This window comes from Lipotes vexillifer, unplaced genomic scaffold (assembly GCF_000442215.2).
Source record: "Lipotes vexillifer unplaced genomic scaffold, Lipotes_vexillifer_v1.1 scaffold1215, whole genome shotgun sequence".
In the NCBI taxonomy this organism is placed as follows: Eukaryota; Metazoa; Chordata; class Mammalia; order Artiodactyla; family Lipotidae; genus Lipotes; species Lipotes vexillifer.
In genome coordinates this window covers 2,189,989-2,205,329 of record NW_006790710.1, presented here as the reverse complement: position 1 = coordinate 2,205,329, position 15,341 = coordinate 2,189,989, and positions in this window count along the sequence as shown.

Sequence of the window (15,341 nt, the reverse complement as noted above, 5' to 3'; positions counted from 1 at the left end):
GGCATTCCTTCAAAGGTGTTCTTGAGACCATCCGGGCTTAAACAAGCACCTCCATCCAGAACTAGCAAGTTTAAGACGCCTAACGCTGAGGAAGCTACTTCTTTTTTTTGCTGTACGCGGGCCTCTCACTGTTGTGGCCTCTTCCGTTGCGGAGCACAGGCTCCGGACGCGCAGGCTCAGCGGCCATGGCTCACGGGCCCAGCCGCTCCGCGGCACGTGGGATCTTCCCGGACCGGGGCACAAACCCGTGTCCCCCGCATCAGCAGGCGGACTCTCAACCACTGCGCCACCAGGGAAGCCCAGAGGAAGCTACTTTTGAGGCTCTTCCTAACCCTCCATCCATGTGTGATACGAAGACAGTCATGGTGGTCGGTGTCACAGGACTGTTTCAAAGAGCGACACTATTTTCAGCCACTAAAGACACTGTGGGACCCAAACAACTGAGAGAAGTGGCTTCTGATGTCCTCGCAGGTCTGAAGATTTTAATTTAAGAGAGGCATGGATGATGCTAATGAAAGCAGAGGAACCACGAAAGACCAGTGGGCTTGAAACCAAGCTGGCAGCCACCTCAACAGGGAGGTTTGGAAAATCAAAGGGAGCTTGACCCAAAATATGTGTCTCCAAGCACCTGAGATCCCCACCATTAGAATCACTCATTCGCCAATGCGTGGTCCCCTTAACCATCCCGGTCACTAGAAGTCACGGTTGCAGCGTCGCAGTGGTGTGGGGTTGACTCTCCGAGTCTTTATTGAGCGCCTTCTACGTGCCAGACACCGAGATGCCCAAGGGAGCTGCTTTGCAGTGGGGGAAGGGACATCGATGAAACGGTTGTGCAATGAATGTGTGTGTCCAGATCTGCACAAGGGGTGTGGGCACTGGGCACCCGACCTAGGACCTTGTCTAAGGGATCTGGCTTACGGCCGCCTGGCCTCATCCCTGCAGGAACATTTTCTGGATGGAGAAGCTGAGACTCCATGAGTACCTGGCAGGTCTGATTCCTTTCCTCTTCAAAACGGCCACACTTAGTGCCCATATAACTACCTAAGACGGTGTATTTCGGGCCCCCAACACATGGGATGTATTCAGTACGGATTTATTGCCTCATACACATTCTGCAGTGCACTTTTCATCTGGGGCTTTGGGAGGCAAGCGGGAGCCCAGGAGTCGGCCTCCAGGAGTTTTGGCCTCTACCCCCCGCTCCCCTACCCCACGCACTGGACTGTAGTGGGATGACTCTCTCTTCACCCCAGCTCACCCAGTTCCGCCACGTGTCAGACAGATTCAGTACCTCCCTCTTCCTTTTGCCTAGGGATTAAGCATCTTAGCAGTTTTGTCTCTGCAGTCAATTCTAGGGGTTTAGAGCAAAGGCCTTGCCTGACCCAAGCCCTGGCTCACCAGCTCCCACCCTTCCTGGCCCTGCATCCTCCAGATTCTCACAAGGCAGGCAGTTGGTCTCCACCCTGCGGGGCTGCTGGGAATAGCGACCCCAGCTATGACCCGTGCACCCAGCACAGCGGCCGGCACCAAGTGAGGCCTCTGTGAGCACCGCTTGCTGTTCCATGACCACAGAGCTTGTGCTACAGGGGAGACGACAACACAGCACTACGATAAAGGTGGGGTGGGAGAGGGGAGGGGGGACACTACTGCATCCCCAGGGCCAGGGTGCACAGTCCTGTGAGAAGCCAGGAGGCTCTCTGCCGGGTCCCCCCTCACCCTCCATCCCCAACCATTTCACTTGGCTCTGTTTCCCTTGTTGAGGGCCAGTTTGGGGGTCTGGTAGACCTCCGTCACCCCTCTGGGATACCCCTGCTCCCTCTCTAGAGCCCTTGGGTGGCCTCACTCCGACCCGTCCTCAGGCCTCTCCCCGCCTGTCTGGAGGGAGGTCAGCCAGTGTCTGGGAGGAGGGCCGTGGCTTCTTGGAAAGCACCGTAGGCTGAGCTGGCCTGGGTCCAAATACACAAATGAGGTGGGTGACCTCGGGCCAGGCCAGCCACACATACACACACACACAACACATATTCACACTGCACACAGAAACACACATGCCCTACAAACACACATGCCCACACACATAAACACACCAACAGACATATAAACACACATGCACAGATACACGCATATATAAACACCCCACACTTATAAACACATACACACACATGCACATGTTCACATGCATACACACATGTACACACATGCACATGTCCACGTGCATACACACGTGCTATACACACACCCACACACATGCACACGTTTACATGCACGTACACACGTGCTATACACACATGCACACATTCACATGCATACACACATGCTATACACACATGCACACGTTCACGTGCATACATGCATGTACACACGTGCTATATGCACGTCCCCCTCCGCAGCCCCCATTTCCTCAGCAGGGCTGTTGGCAGATGCCCGTGACCCTCGCATCCCTGAGCCTCAGGCCTCCCTCCAGGGAAGGATTGGGCACTGGGGAGCAGCAAATTGGGGAGATGTCCCCACTGGTGCTACTGGGCTCGGAGCTGTGTGTTTACCATCTACACTGAGCGAGTGTTTCGTGAAAACATCCGCTTCCTGCTCCTCGAGGGAGGGAGTCGCGGAGACCCCAGCTGCGGCAGGAAAGGCTGACGTGGATGCCCACGGCTCCCGGCTGCACGTGGAGCAGGTAGGGCAGGAGGGCGGCCCAGGAGAGGCTGCAAGTGCATCCACGGCAAACCAAAAGCAGACTCCCTACTCCCCAGGTGGGGTCAGAGGGGTCAGCAATCTTCCCAGCGTCACAAAGAGCTGCTCGCTGACACCACCAGACCACACACTCAACTCGGAGGAGGGAAGCTGAACGCAGGGTGATGTGGGGCCCATCCTGGGGGCCCCCAGGGAGCCATGTTTGTTTCCTCGTCTATAAAAGACCTGGGGTGAACCCCATAAGGATCCTTCTAGCTCTGAGTTCCTATTGCCCGTAGGACAGAAGCACTCCAGAGATGAGGGATCTGTAAGCTTAATCCACGACAGTCATCAGGGTCATTCGTGGTAAGATGACCGTGACCAGGTTCACCCTGCCTCCTAAACAACTGGGATCCAGCCACATTCTTGAGGAAGCACCCAAAGTATCACAGGGCAGAGCCCTCTACCTGCAGCTGAATGTTCAACACCACACAGCAAATGGAGCAAAGCGCCGAGGGTTTTATCCCGAGAGAAGCAGACCCCGTGCTGATGAAGAAAGTAAACAGCTAGAGGTCAGAGCTGGCGTGCTCTCACTCCGCACGTGGTTCTCCGAGCATCCTGGCTTATTTTATGTCCCAGAGCTACAGCTTTAGGGCTGGGGCCCTATCTGGTCAGAGGTGGCCCTCATCTTGGAGATCAGGGGCAACTTTCATCTTTGACCACTGGCATCTGACGACGTCTTTCTCAGGCTGCGTCAGCACCGCTCAGGTGGCCCCCTGGGGAGTTCGGCTGCTTCTGCATCCTCCAGGCACCAGCCGAGCATCTTGCTGGCCCCGCTTCGGGGTCAACTCCATCTCCAACAGTAGTGCCCACCCTGCCCCTCTGTCCTCCTGTCTTGTTGCATGTTGTATTGACCACGCTTTATTTACCACCACCCGACATGGTAGACATCCGTCCGTTTTCCATCCTCCCCCAAGCTGCACTAGAACATACAGTCCACCAGAGGAGCAAAGTGAGAGCCTGGATGAATCCAGGGAGAAGTCCTCCCTCACCTTTAAGTGGACTCCGAACGGCCGGGAAGCTTCTGTTGTGCGAAGCCCCTGAGGGCTTATCGGGGTAGAGGGGAGCACGGGGGACCAGTGGGAAGGTTTCAGGGGCCAGGCCTGCAACAGTGTGCGCATCACGTCTATTTCCTCGCTCACCGTGCAGTCACACGGCCACGCTCCAGAGCCGGAGACGGGGAGAAATATAGGAAAGCTGTATGCCCAGCCTCTACCACAAATGGAAACATGAAAAATTACCTCCGACTTTTAAATTGTGGGCTCAAGTGTATGAATTCAAGAACGTTTGCTACTTGCAAGCAAAAACACTAAATATAAATTTGACCATATTCCCTTCTGGACAATCCCATTAATATTTGCTCTCTGACTACCTGAAATTTCATTTAGAGAGTCGTTCTTTTGAAAGAAAACTTTCCAATAGTCTTTTATCAAAATGTGAATATCCGTAAGAGGGGATACGCATTTGTGTTTTTATTGAGTTACGACACAAGTAGAACAAAGGCACAGTCCAGGATATGAAGGGGAGGTGTTGTCAACCCCTTAGAAGCCCACTTGCATAGATGTACATTGACAGATGAATGGATAAAGATGTGGTATTATATACAATGGAATATTACTCAGTTATAAAAAGAAGGAAATAATGCCATTTGCAGCAACATGGATGGACCTAGAGATTGTCATACTAAGTGAAGTAAGCCAGACAGAGAAAGACAAATACCATACGATATCGCTTACATGTGGAATCTTAAAAAAAAAAAAAAAAAAAGACGGCTGAACTTATTTACAAAACAGAAAGAGACTCAGACATAGAAAATAAACTTATGGTCACCGAAGGGGAAAGGGGTGGAGAGGGGTAAATTAGGAGTTTGGGATTAACAGACACACGCCACTGTATATAAAATAGATAAACAACAAGGGCCTGCTGTATAGCGCAGGGAATTCTACTCGATATTTTGTAATAACCTATAAGGGAAAAGAATCTGAAAAAGAATATATATAAAAATAACTGAATTATATATGTATGTACATAAATAACTGAATCGCTGTGCCGTACACCTGAAACTAACATGATACTGCAGATCAACTACACTTCAATAAAAAATAAAGAAATAAATATTTTAAACAAAGAAGCCCACTCGCAGCCCTCCTGCACTGGGTGTGGTGCACACGGGCCACTTCCAGTGCCATCCACCCAGTGAGATGTGGTGCTTTCCCCACCAGCCAGGCTCCCATGTTTATGGGGCTCAGCACTGGGGAGGTCTCATTGGGTGGTACCCTAGCGGGGCTGGGCCTGAACAGAAGCTGATGCCACCCAGAAACCTCAGTCTCCCCGTGGCACACACGGGGCTGCCATGCTCGGAGCCCAGACTTACACCCAGTCCTGGGGGCTCCCACAGCTCACTGAACACAGCATGTCACCCCCAGTGACCATCGTGCTTGACTCAAACAGCCAGAGCAGGGATGACATCCTCCCTCCTGAAAGATCATTTTACTCCAAGTGGAAACATTGATTCTGCCTCAGTAACTTTCCCAATTTGTGAGAATTCTACAACTGACAGATGAGCTGATGGGGAACGTTACCTTTATATAAAACAGTGAGCCACAGACTTCAAAGGGTTCTCGAAGGTAAATTTAATTACATCCTCCCCAACAAGACATCCAAAATACCCTCGCTTAGCTTTTGTGTGTGTACTTATACCAAGCACAATGCCCACGTCCTGTGACATTAGTATTTCTCTTAACATCATTGAAAATAGGAGTCCTTTGGAACTGGTTGGAGCAAATTATAATGCCCCTAGCCAGGGCCTTTTGTTACACAGCTCTTCAAAGGGGGTGCCTGCCTGGCCCTCTGAAAGCTGTCGGACCACTGGAGTTCATTTGAGAACCCTCTACCCCAAGTTGGTCTTGCAAATTATTTCTGCCCTATGCAGAGAGTCTTTTTACTTTCCTCATGGCATCAAGTGACTTTGAATCTTGCATAATACGTACTCACACATACACAAGGAAGGGATTATTGTGTTGCCAGGATTAAATAACGCTTATGATAATGAGCCGATAAGATCTGGAATGACAGAGGTTTTGTGTTTGTCCCTGGAGCACGGTGGTGCTGTGTCCAGTGAGGGAAGAGCTGCAGGGCTGTCTAGGCTCAGTCTGCACCTACAGACTGGCCTGCGCCATCCTTCGAATGCTCCAAATCTGGATTGGGGCTACATTTGACCTTGGTGAAACCCATTCCTGCCTTGTCTCCTGGTCCTGGGAAGGGGAAGAATGATAGGTCAGCTAACACTAAGATGACAACCTGACCACACCGGATTCTAATGTTGCTTCGTGAGCTTGGTTTCCAAGGCTGGGCACCAAGGGGCTCTCCAGCCCAGATCCTCAGCTCTGTGAGGAAGGTGAACCCAGCCTCTCTCCCCCCAATATGGAATCAAACTGGGACAGTCACCCATGCATGGATGGCAGCAGGGAACTCACTGCCCCTGCAGAGACTGGCATCGCTTCTCCAATGGCCAAGGACATCCAATGCTCTCTGTGCAAAGCCAGCACAGACTAGCCAGTCACTTGACTCAAGGCCTTTGTTCTTGACGAGAATGGAAACGTCTCCTCTTCCTCAAGGAGCACATTGAGAGTTTGATGAAGAGATGGACTCGTCAGGCACTTGCCCAGGGTTCCAGTTGAAAGGGACACCAGAACAACACTGGGACCACAGTGCCCTCAAGTGGAGATTTGCAAGCACTGCTCTTGGTCAGTTCCAGGTTGGGAGCGTGCTCTGTTACATCCAGGACACATCGGGAATCTTATTCTAAATGTAAAGATGGCGATAAGTCATTTTATGAATAAGCATCTTTGTTTACTAATAGAATATAAGCTATTCTACCATCTCCAGTAAGTAAATGTACAAATATTTAAAGAATACCCGTTTTTTGTCTGCCTGGGGGGTCTCCACACTTCTGCTTGTCCCTGACATCTCATCCATTCTGCATATGCTCACAGGAAATGTCCATCACAGGGTTGTCCCTTCCTTGGGACCATAACATTTGGGGGGGATGGACAAGTACATGTCGAAAAGGGAAGAAAGAGTGACCGTGAGTGAGAAGAGACACTTAGTGAACCGGCAATTCCTTTAGTCCTATTTTGTACAAGGCACAGGCATCTATCAACCTCGTGATGAAGGTGGTTCTCAAGTGTGAGCTGACTGAGCACTGCATGGACTTGGACTCGAGGTAGATCCTGGCCGCCGGGGGGTAACTTGGAGCACAGAGTTGCTGTGGCCTCAGCTGACTGTGCCTGGTCCTGTGGTCCCAGGCAAGCCCTCGCCTGTCTGATAGGAAACAGTACAAGTAAGATTCTGGAGTCCTCCTTGTGTGTTTCTGGCCAGGGTCTGCCGGGGAAGACCATGACTTTGCCTTAAAAGATGGATCCTGAAGGGCTTCCCTGGTGGCGCAGTGGTTGAGAGTCCGCCTGCCGATGCAGGGGACATGGGTTCGTGCCCCGGTCCGGGAGGATCCCACATGCCGCGGAGCGGCTGGGCCCGTGAGCCATGGCCGCTGAGCCTGCGCGTCCGGAGCCTGTGCTCCGCAACGGGAGAGGCCACAACAGTGAGGGGCCCGCGTACCGCAAAGAAAAAAAAAGATGGATCCTGAAGACTGCTGCCGGCCAGCCACCCTGCAGCTGAATAACATATTCCTTATCTCAGCAGTATTAGCATCAGCTGACCACAGCTGACCATCTGGGCCATAACAGTCACGCCACAGCAAATGTCATCTCACACAGAGCTTTGTTCAGTGCCTCATCTATTTCTGCTTGATAGATTCTCAAAAGTGGCCCAGCTGGGTCAAAGTTTCATCTACACAAAAAGCAGAAAGTAGAGGGGAGTGAAAATCATAGACTACAGGGCCGTGGCCTCCTGCCAGCCCTCCAGGGGTGAGGTCCCAGCCTGGGTCATGGACACCCCCAGCAGAGGATGCCTGTCAACCATTTCTGTCATCATAGAAACTGGCCAAAGGTAGATGTGAGTAAGGTCGGGAGAGCCAGCCCTCACTGGACACATTCCCTGAATCATTCGCATCTGTAGATGCTTTGAGAGGGGCCCCAGCGCTGCCATGGGTCCACCCTCTCTGGGGTCACTTGCCAACGGGAAAGCAGGCGGGCCATGACACCTGTGCTGCCGTGTGTTTGAAAGATCCAGCGCCTCCTGCCACACACAGACACAAAGGGGACGAGAAAGGGGCAAGGAAGCCATTGTCAGGAAAGGGTTGAAATAAACTCCAAATACCTTGAGAGCAGAGCAGGAAAAGTGCCTCAGTCAGATTCCCATTTCTGCACTCACTGGCGGATAGACGTCTCTGGAAAGCGGCTCCCTTAGAAGATTGCTGCCGGGAGCTGGGCGTGGGTGCACACCTTAACCCTGCTTGTGATGGTCGCAGAGGATAGCACTGCTGCCTGTGCTACGTGGGATTGCTGGCAAACATCTGAATTTGCATCAAAATGAGGCAGTGGGTGGGGGGAGGGGGAAATGGGGAGCTGCTAATCAATGGATGTAAATTTCAGTGAAGCAACATGGATAAGCTGTAGAGATGTTGTGCACAGCATTGTAACTATAGTCAACAAGACTACTGTGTGCTTTAAAAAGGTAGATCTCATGTTAAGTGTTCTTTCAAAACTGAAACAAATTTTTTTCAAAAATGAAGTGACGGGGAGAGGAGCTTCAGATTTCAAGGGATAGGAAGTCACCACCTTGACACTGCACTTAAAAATATGCTCTAAAAGAGCACTTTGGCAAGAGTCCCTCAAAAAGAAATGGAGATGCTGTACAGGGCCGCTGGCTCAAGGGTCAGAGACCTGCATTAACCAGCCTCTACCTGTACCCCCTCCTACCTCCTGGGAGGTGCTGTACCCTCCCACGTGCTCTTATGACTGGTGACCTCAGGATGCAGAGGAGATGCTTGAGACGGGTGCTCTATAGGGGCTATGCCCACATTAGACACAGAAGAAACAAATCTTTAGCACAGAGAATCCAGGAATGGATGAATCCATCTAAATGTCTCCCCTAGAGTCCAAACACACTAAGGAACCGTCCTGCTTCAAGTGGGCAGCCCTGCATGCACAAGGTGAGAAGAGGACAAGACCCACCTTTGAGGACAAACAGCTCTGACGGTCAAGTGCAGACTCCACTGCAAGCTCACTCCCCCATCCCCCTTAAAGATGCCCCCACTTTTTCACAGGGGTATGAGTTGTAATGGTTGAGAAAATGGGGTGCAGGATGGGAAGGGTTATGCAGTGAGGAAGGGGACGTAACTTGTTTTCACTTCTCTGATAATTTACACACAGAGTAATAGTAGTGAGTTAAAGCTGCAAAGAAGTGCGATATTAACCAGACAGGCTTAATAGTCAAATGGATTTGGACGAAAAAATGCAAAAGAGTAGAAAACTTGGCATCTGCTCTTTCTTCTCTCCTTATCAGAATTGCGGATTCGACAAGCCATGCCCAAAGCTACATAAATCTGTGTTTGCCCATTATTTTCTGTTTGCCTTGGCCAATTACATTAGAATACGACTACAAACCACCATCGCTGCCATATCCAGATGCACATACACACACACACACACACACACACACACACACACACACACACATCTCAGCTGACGTATATAATTGGGAAATGTTAAATCCTAATGACTTCCATTGACGGCGGAGGGAAGAGCTAAGGTCCTTTGAACAGAATGCATTTTTCAAAGCCTTCCTCCCTGTTGCCTTGGTGAATCCCAGTGGAATGGAGATTGTCTTGGTGATAAGAGGAAGCCAAACCAGGAGAATGGAGGAGATGGTATATTGGGGCCAATAAAACCTCCTTGAAAGTTGGTTTCTTGGAGACAAGTTGGGGACACCACGGTGGTTTCACCCAGCTGTCCCGCTGGCATTATTAGGTCAATAAACTCTCCTAAGTTTCTATGAGCCAAATGGCCTCTCTCCCTGCACATTACCCCCTAGCCCAGGCCCCGACTTCCGTGAAGGGGAGGGATGCTGCTGTCACATGGCCACCTCTAGGATGCCTTAGGGCATCTGCAGGTCAATAAAATGTCCTCAGACCCTGCCTGCCAGACCCCATCTGTGCCTGAGTCCCTGGGATTTCAGTGAGAATACAGCTTGTAAGATGGGGAGACGGTCCACTGTACAAAACAGATGCCTGTTAACTAAGAAGACCACTGGGGGAGGAAGGGAAGGAGGGAGCAATGGTGGGTCATCAAGTTGGCCTGAAAGGAAAAAGCATGAAAGATCCAGATTGATCTCAAGGAACCCGCCTGGGTACCAGGCAGGCTCCTGGCAGAATCTCAGTGCATGTGCTGTCTGTGGATTGTCACCAGCAGCTCAGGGTTCCTGCAGTGGTTGCACTGCTGCATCCCTGAGCAGCCCCTCTTCATGGTGGATGTGCATTTGAATCTCCCAAGGAGCTTGTTAACATGCAGGTTCCTTATCCGTGGGTCAGGATTGGGGTCCAAGATGCTGCATTTCTGACAAGCTCTCAGATGATACAGATGCAGCTGGTGCCTGAAAACTTCACTAGGAATAGAGCATCTTGGGCTCAGACAAGGATGGGCAGTTCATTAGGCAGGACTCATGTTGTATACTTTGTCCCAGGGGCCCCTAAATGTCATCCATTCGTGTGGCCATTTGTCTCAGGGCAATAATGCCCACAATTTTCTCTGATTTTCAAAAGGTAAGAAACCGATGGTTTCTGTGAAAATGTAGATGTACCAAAACATGTCAACACAAAGTTCCAGGAATTAGTCCCTACAGGTCAAGGTCATGTGTGCTTATGTGAAAAGTCAATGACGTCACTAAAACACAAGTGGAAAATACTTTGGGAGCCTTTGATTTTAGGCCTGGCAGGAAGCAAAGCATTGTTTGCATAAAGGAATAGACATAGAAAAGCCTTTCAAGAGTCTTCCCACTGATAGAAAAACCCTAAGTATTATCAGCAAAAGGAACTTCCTTAAATTAGTAAGAAAGGAAAGTCAATTGGTGCTTTATCCAAAGAAACAAAAGAAAGAAAAAAAAAAGTGAGAATAAAGAACACAGAACAGGGCAGAAGACCCCGGTACAAGCTCAGTTTTGTCACCAACGGGTGTGTACAGACCTTTGGCAAAACTCAATCTGCCCAAACCTCAGTTTCTTTGTCCCTAAAACTGGTCACCTGACTAGTCCACAGCTCATTCTCAGGTCTAAGAATCAAAATTTTCAGAAGTTATGACTTTACATTTTGCTGCTTTTTCTGTGGCTTTCAAAGTAGGCATACAAATGCATTTAAAATATCTTTTTAAAAATAGGGAACTGAAAAGACAACCCACAGAATGTAAGAAAATATTTGTATTTGGTTTTTTTCAGTTGGGGTTTATTATCCAAAAAAGCTGCTATGAATATTTTTGTACAGGTTTTTGTGTGAACACAAGTTTTCATTTCTCTGGAATACATTCCCAGGAGTGAAATTTCTGGGTCTATGAAGATCACATGTTTGGTTTTATAAGAAATTGTCAAAATGTTTTCCAGAGTGTGGCAGTGCCACGTTACATTCTCAGCAGCGATGGATGAGGGATCCAGTTTCTCTGCATCCTGGTCAGCATTTGGTGTTGTCACTATTTTTTATTTTAGCCATTCTGATAGGTGTGCAGAGACATCTGACTGTCATTTTTTTTTTAACTTGCACTTCGATGGCTACTCACGCCGAGCATTTTTTGCGTGTGCTTATTCACCATCTGGATCTCCTCTTCGGTGAAATATCTCTTCATGTCTTTTGCCCACTTTCCCTCCTTTTACCTAAATTTGATTAACTAAAAAACTCAGTGCTGCTTTTAGAGGGATAGGAAGCATGCATCCCTGACCAAAAAAAGTGGGGGGATGTGCATCCTCAAACATTCACGGGAAGACCTGCAGAAACAGCCATAAAAATCAGCTGAATTTATTAAACAGTCATTGTCGGGAAGAGCATTCAAACACAGAAGCCAAAGCCCCGATAGTTTCTGCCAGGTCTCAGAAGGCTCCAGAAGAATATTTCTGTACAATGCACTGCAACAAGTTAATGTCTCTTCTTATTGAAGGGAGGTGGCGTTTTCATACTTGGGCTAACGGGTCTTAGAGGATCCATTAGGATTCAGACCACTGCGTGGTCTGAATCAATACCCAGTGCTGATTCTAATACATGGTGCTGTAAGAGGCGTATTAAGATTCTATTTTGGTGGAAAATGGACATTAGGGAGCCCCTGGCTTCCAATATTGCAGGCCACAATCATTTCTTCTCTGCTCTGTGTTGCAGCATTCTGGAAGATACCTGGGCATTCCAGAACGTAAATAGATCAGAGTTGCTTTTGTTTGAGAGAAGTCCCAGGGCTGGGAACAGGAACTCCTGCAGCCCCTCTGAGCAGGGGTAGGGGGTCCACAGTGAAAGCAAGGCACAGGGAGGCCTCATTGCATGGGCACCCGTATTCACAGCAGCATTATCCACAGTAGCCACAGAGATGGAAGCAACCCAAGTGCCCACTGATGGATGAAGGGATAAACAAAATGTGGTCTATATATACAGTGGAACTCAGTTTTTAAAAGGAAGGGAATCCTGACACAGGCTACAACATGCATGAACCTTGAAGACATTAAGCTAAATGAAACAAGCAAGTCACCAAAGGACAAATTGTGTATGATCCCACTTCTATGAGGTCCCTAGAGGAGTCAGTTATAGGGACAGCAAGTGTAAGGGTGGTTGCCAAGGGCTGGGGGAAGGAGAATGGGAAGCTGGTGTTTAATGGGGACAGAGTTTCAGTTTTGGAAGATGAAAGAAGTTCTGGAGAGGACGGTGGTGATGATTGACCAAATGATGTGTATGTACTTGAAGCCACTGAACTACACACTTAGAAATGTTTTAAAAGGATAAATTTCGTGTTATGTATATTTTCCCACTTTTTTTAAAAAAAGAAAAGAAACGATGGGTTCTTTACTTTCAGGCACACTTTGATCTCACCTTCCCAGTGACTATCCAGGTCTGTTCAGAAGCAGCCTTGTTTTGATTCCCCAAACCTCCAGGAAAGAACAAAGTGTAACAACCCGGCAACTGGTTCTCATTATCTTAGGAAGCAAAGACTGTTCTCCTATTTGCCAGCTGCTGAGTCCAGCTTGATTAGGCCCACTGGCAACACTCCTGTCCCCTTCGGAACAGCAGGAAAAACCGGCTTTGGAGCAGAAATTTAATGAAAATTCAGGTCTTGTTGGCAGAGGAGAGATTTGCTGGTTTTTTCTTATCTTCACCATACTTGGTGGACTCTGCCTTGGGGGACTGTTCAGATATCAAAGTCTTCCGAGCTAGAATGGACCCTGAAGATGGTTTACTCCAAGCCCAAATGGAGACGGAGACCCCACATGAAAACAGGAAGGGACAGACCCAGGCCACTGCCCTCTCTCCTCCATCCAGCTTTGGACTTTTTGTGCTTCGTTTATCACACCGTCTAGACCCCCGGCGAGGTCGTGATTATGATCAAAGAGCCCTGGGAGAAAAATGCCTGACTTCTTACCTGTGTCGGGCACGTGAGCTGTCAGCAAATAGATCCACCGTCCTCTGCAGGGCAGAGGGAGAAAGTCCTGCCCTCACACAGGTCACGCCCACGGTCACGGGGTCCTGATACTGTACACTCGGTGCCACGTTGATGCCTCACTGGACGACGTTCAGATCATCAAAATAGGAACATTGACTGCGCCCCTGCCTCGGGGCCACACCGTTCCTATATCAATGCACAAGAAAGTGCCGTGTCCCTCCCATCTTGCGGATGAGACAACTAAGGCACAGAAAAATCAATTCACCCACGAGGCACGTGGCTGGAAGATGCTGACCCAGACCAGCTCCAAAGACTGAGATGGCAAAGGGTGTTGCCCAACCTCAAGGTGACTGAATGTAAATCCCAGGTCCCTGTGGTCCCAGCTCTCGCTGCTATAGCCCTGGTCCTCCTTCACAAGTGGACGTACAGCATCCTGAGGGCTGTGCCCTGTCATCATCATGAAGGTCACTCCTACCAGGGGTTAGCTATAGTTCTGAGCCGGGGTGTGAGTGGACCAGGCGGTGGGTTAGGAGGACGGGCATCTGGCCGCTGCTGCCCCCTGCTGGAGGGCCTGGGCTCAGCAGCCATTTGCCGGGTGGGGGGGGGCCCACCCTGGAGAGAAATCCCCTGTGGGCAGTGCTGTGAGTGGCCGCTGCTGGGAGGTCACCTTTCCCACTGCTCTCCCCGCCACTGGCCCTCCTCCCAGGGGGAGTGGATGGAGGAGGGGGCGCCCCCTTCCCCCCCCCCCCCCCCCGCCACTGGCCCTCCTCCCAGGGGGAGTGGATGGAGGAGCTGTGAGTGGATTTCTCAGCATCCCTAAAACAGCTTCACCAGGGTGGCCTGTGCTGGTCCGGGAGCCCCGGACATGAGCCCCTCCTCCAGCCAGGGGAGGGTTTCCAACTATACCTCGAGTGGGGAGGGGCCGAGGTCATTCAAAAACAGAGCCAAGGGCTTCCCTGGTGGCGCAGTGGTTGAGAGTCCGCCTGCCCATGCAGGGGACGCGGGTTCGTGCCCCGGTCCGGGAGGATCCCACGTGCCGCGGAGCGGCTGGGCCCGTGAGCCATGCACGCTGGGCCTGCGCATCCGGAGCCTGTGCTCCGCAACGGGAGGAAAAAAAAAAAAAAAAAAAAAAAAAAAAAATTTCTAGATTTGGAACTAGTTGTGTAGTTGTCAACCGTCATATAAAGCCTAGAGAGGAGGGATTATGTGTTTTCTGTCTCGACTCTCCAACGCCTTACAGTGTCAGGGAACAGAGAAGGCGTTGAGCACAGACTTGTTAAATGTGATGACTCTCTATTTCATCCTGACCTCCACATATTGGGGGGGGGGTCCCAAACTCAGCGGTGACAGACTCCCACTCAAGGAGGGTTACCCTTGTCTGGGTCCCTGCCACTCCAGGACATCTGGCAAGGTACCAGAAGAGTGGGCCCTCTCTTCCCAGGCACACCTTCCTCCCCCCACAGTGCTAGTGTCGTCTGGCTGCTAGGACAGGCGAGGTGATGGGATGACCTGTGCACGATGGATTAGCCCCATGGCCCATCGGTCTGAGGGAACATGACATCTCTGCAGAACCACACCTTCTCAAACACCCGGGCTGCTCCTACATGTCTGCTTGAAAACAGCACCCCCTGCTTTCTGTCTTCCTTCTTTTGATTCCTCCCAGCTTTCCCCTGGGGACAGTGTGAACCACCCACAGAGGTTCAGTGGTGGGGCTCATTTCCCTGCCCAGCTGGATGTGGACGTCCACCTCCTTGAGTGTCCTAGATGACCTTGGCTGGTGCCTGGAAATTCTTCTTGGTGACACTGGACTTCTCATTTACGCTATACATGGAGACCAGTGAACCCTTCCAGACTCTAGTCCAGCTGGACCCCGCAGGCTAAAGACCTGGGGAGGGCTGAGGGAGCCAGACTAAGAACCAATCACTGTGTGAGAACACAGTCCACATCCAGGAACGGCAAGCTCCCAGAGAAGGCAGAGAGAGAGAGGATACGTGGCGGACGGCTGCAAGCCCTCGGAACCCTCGAGTAGAAACTACA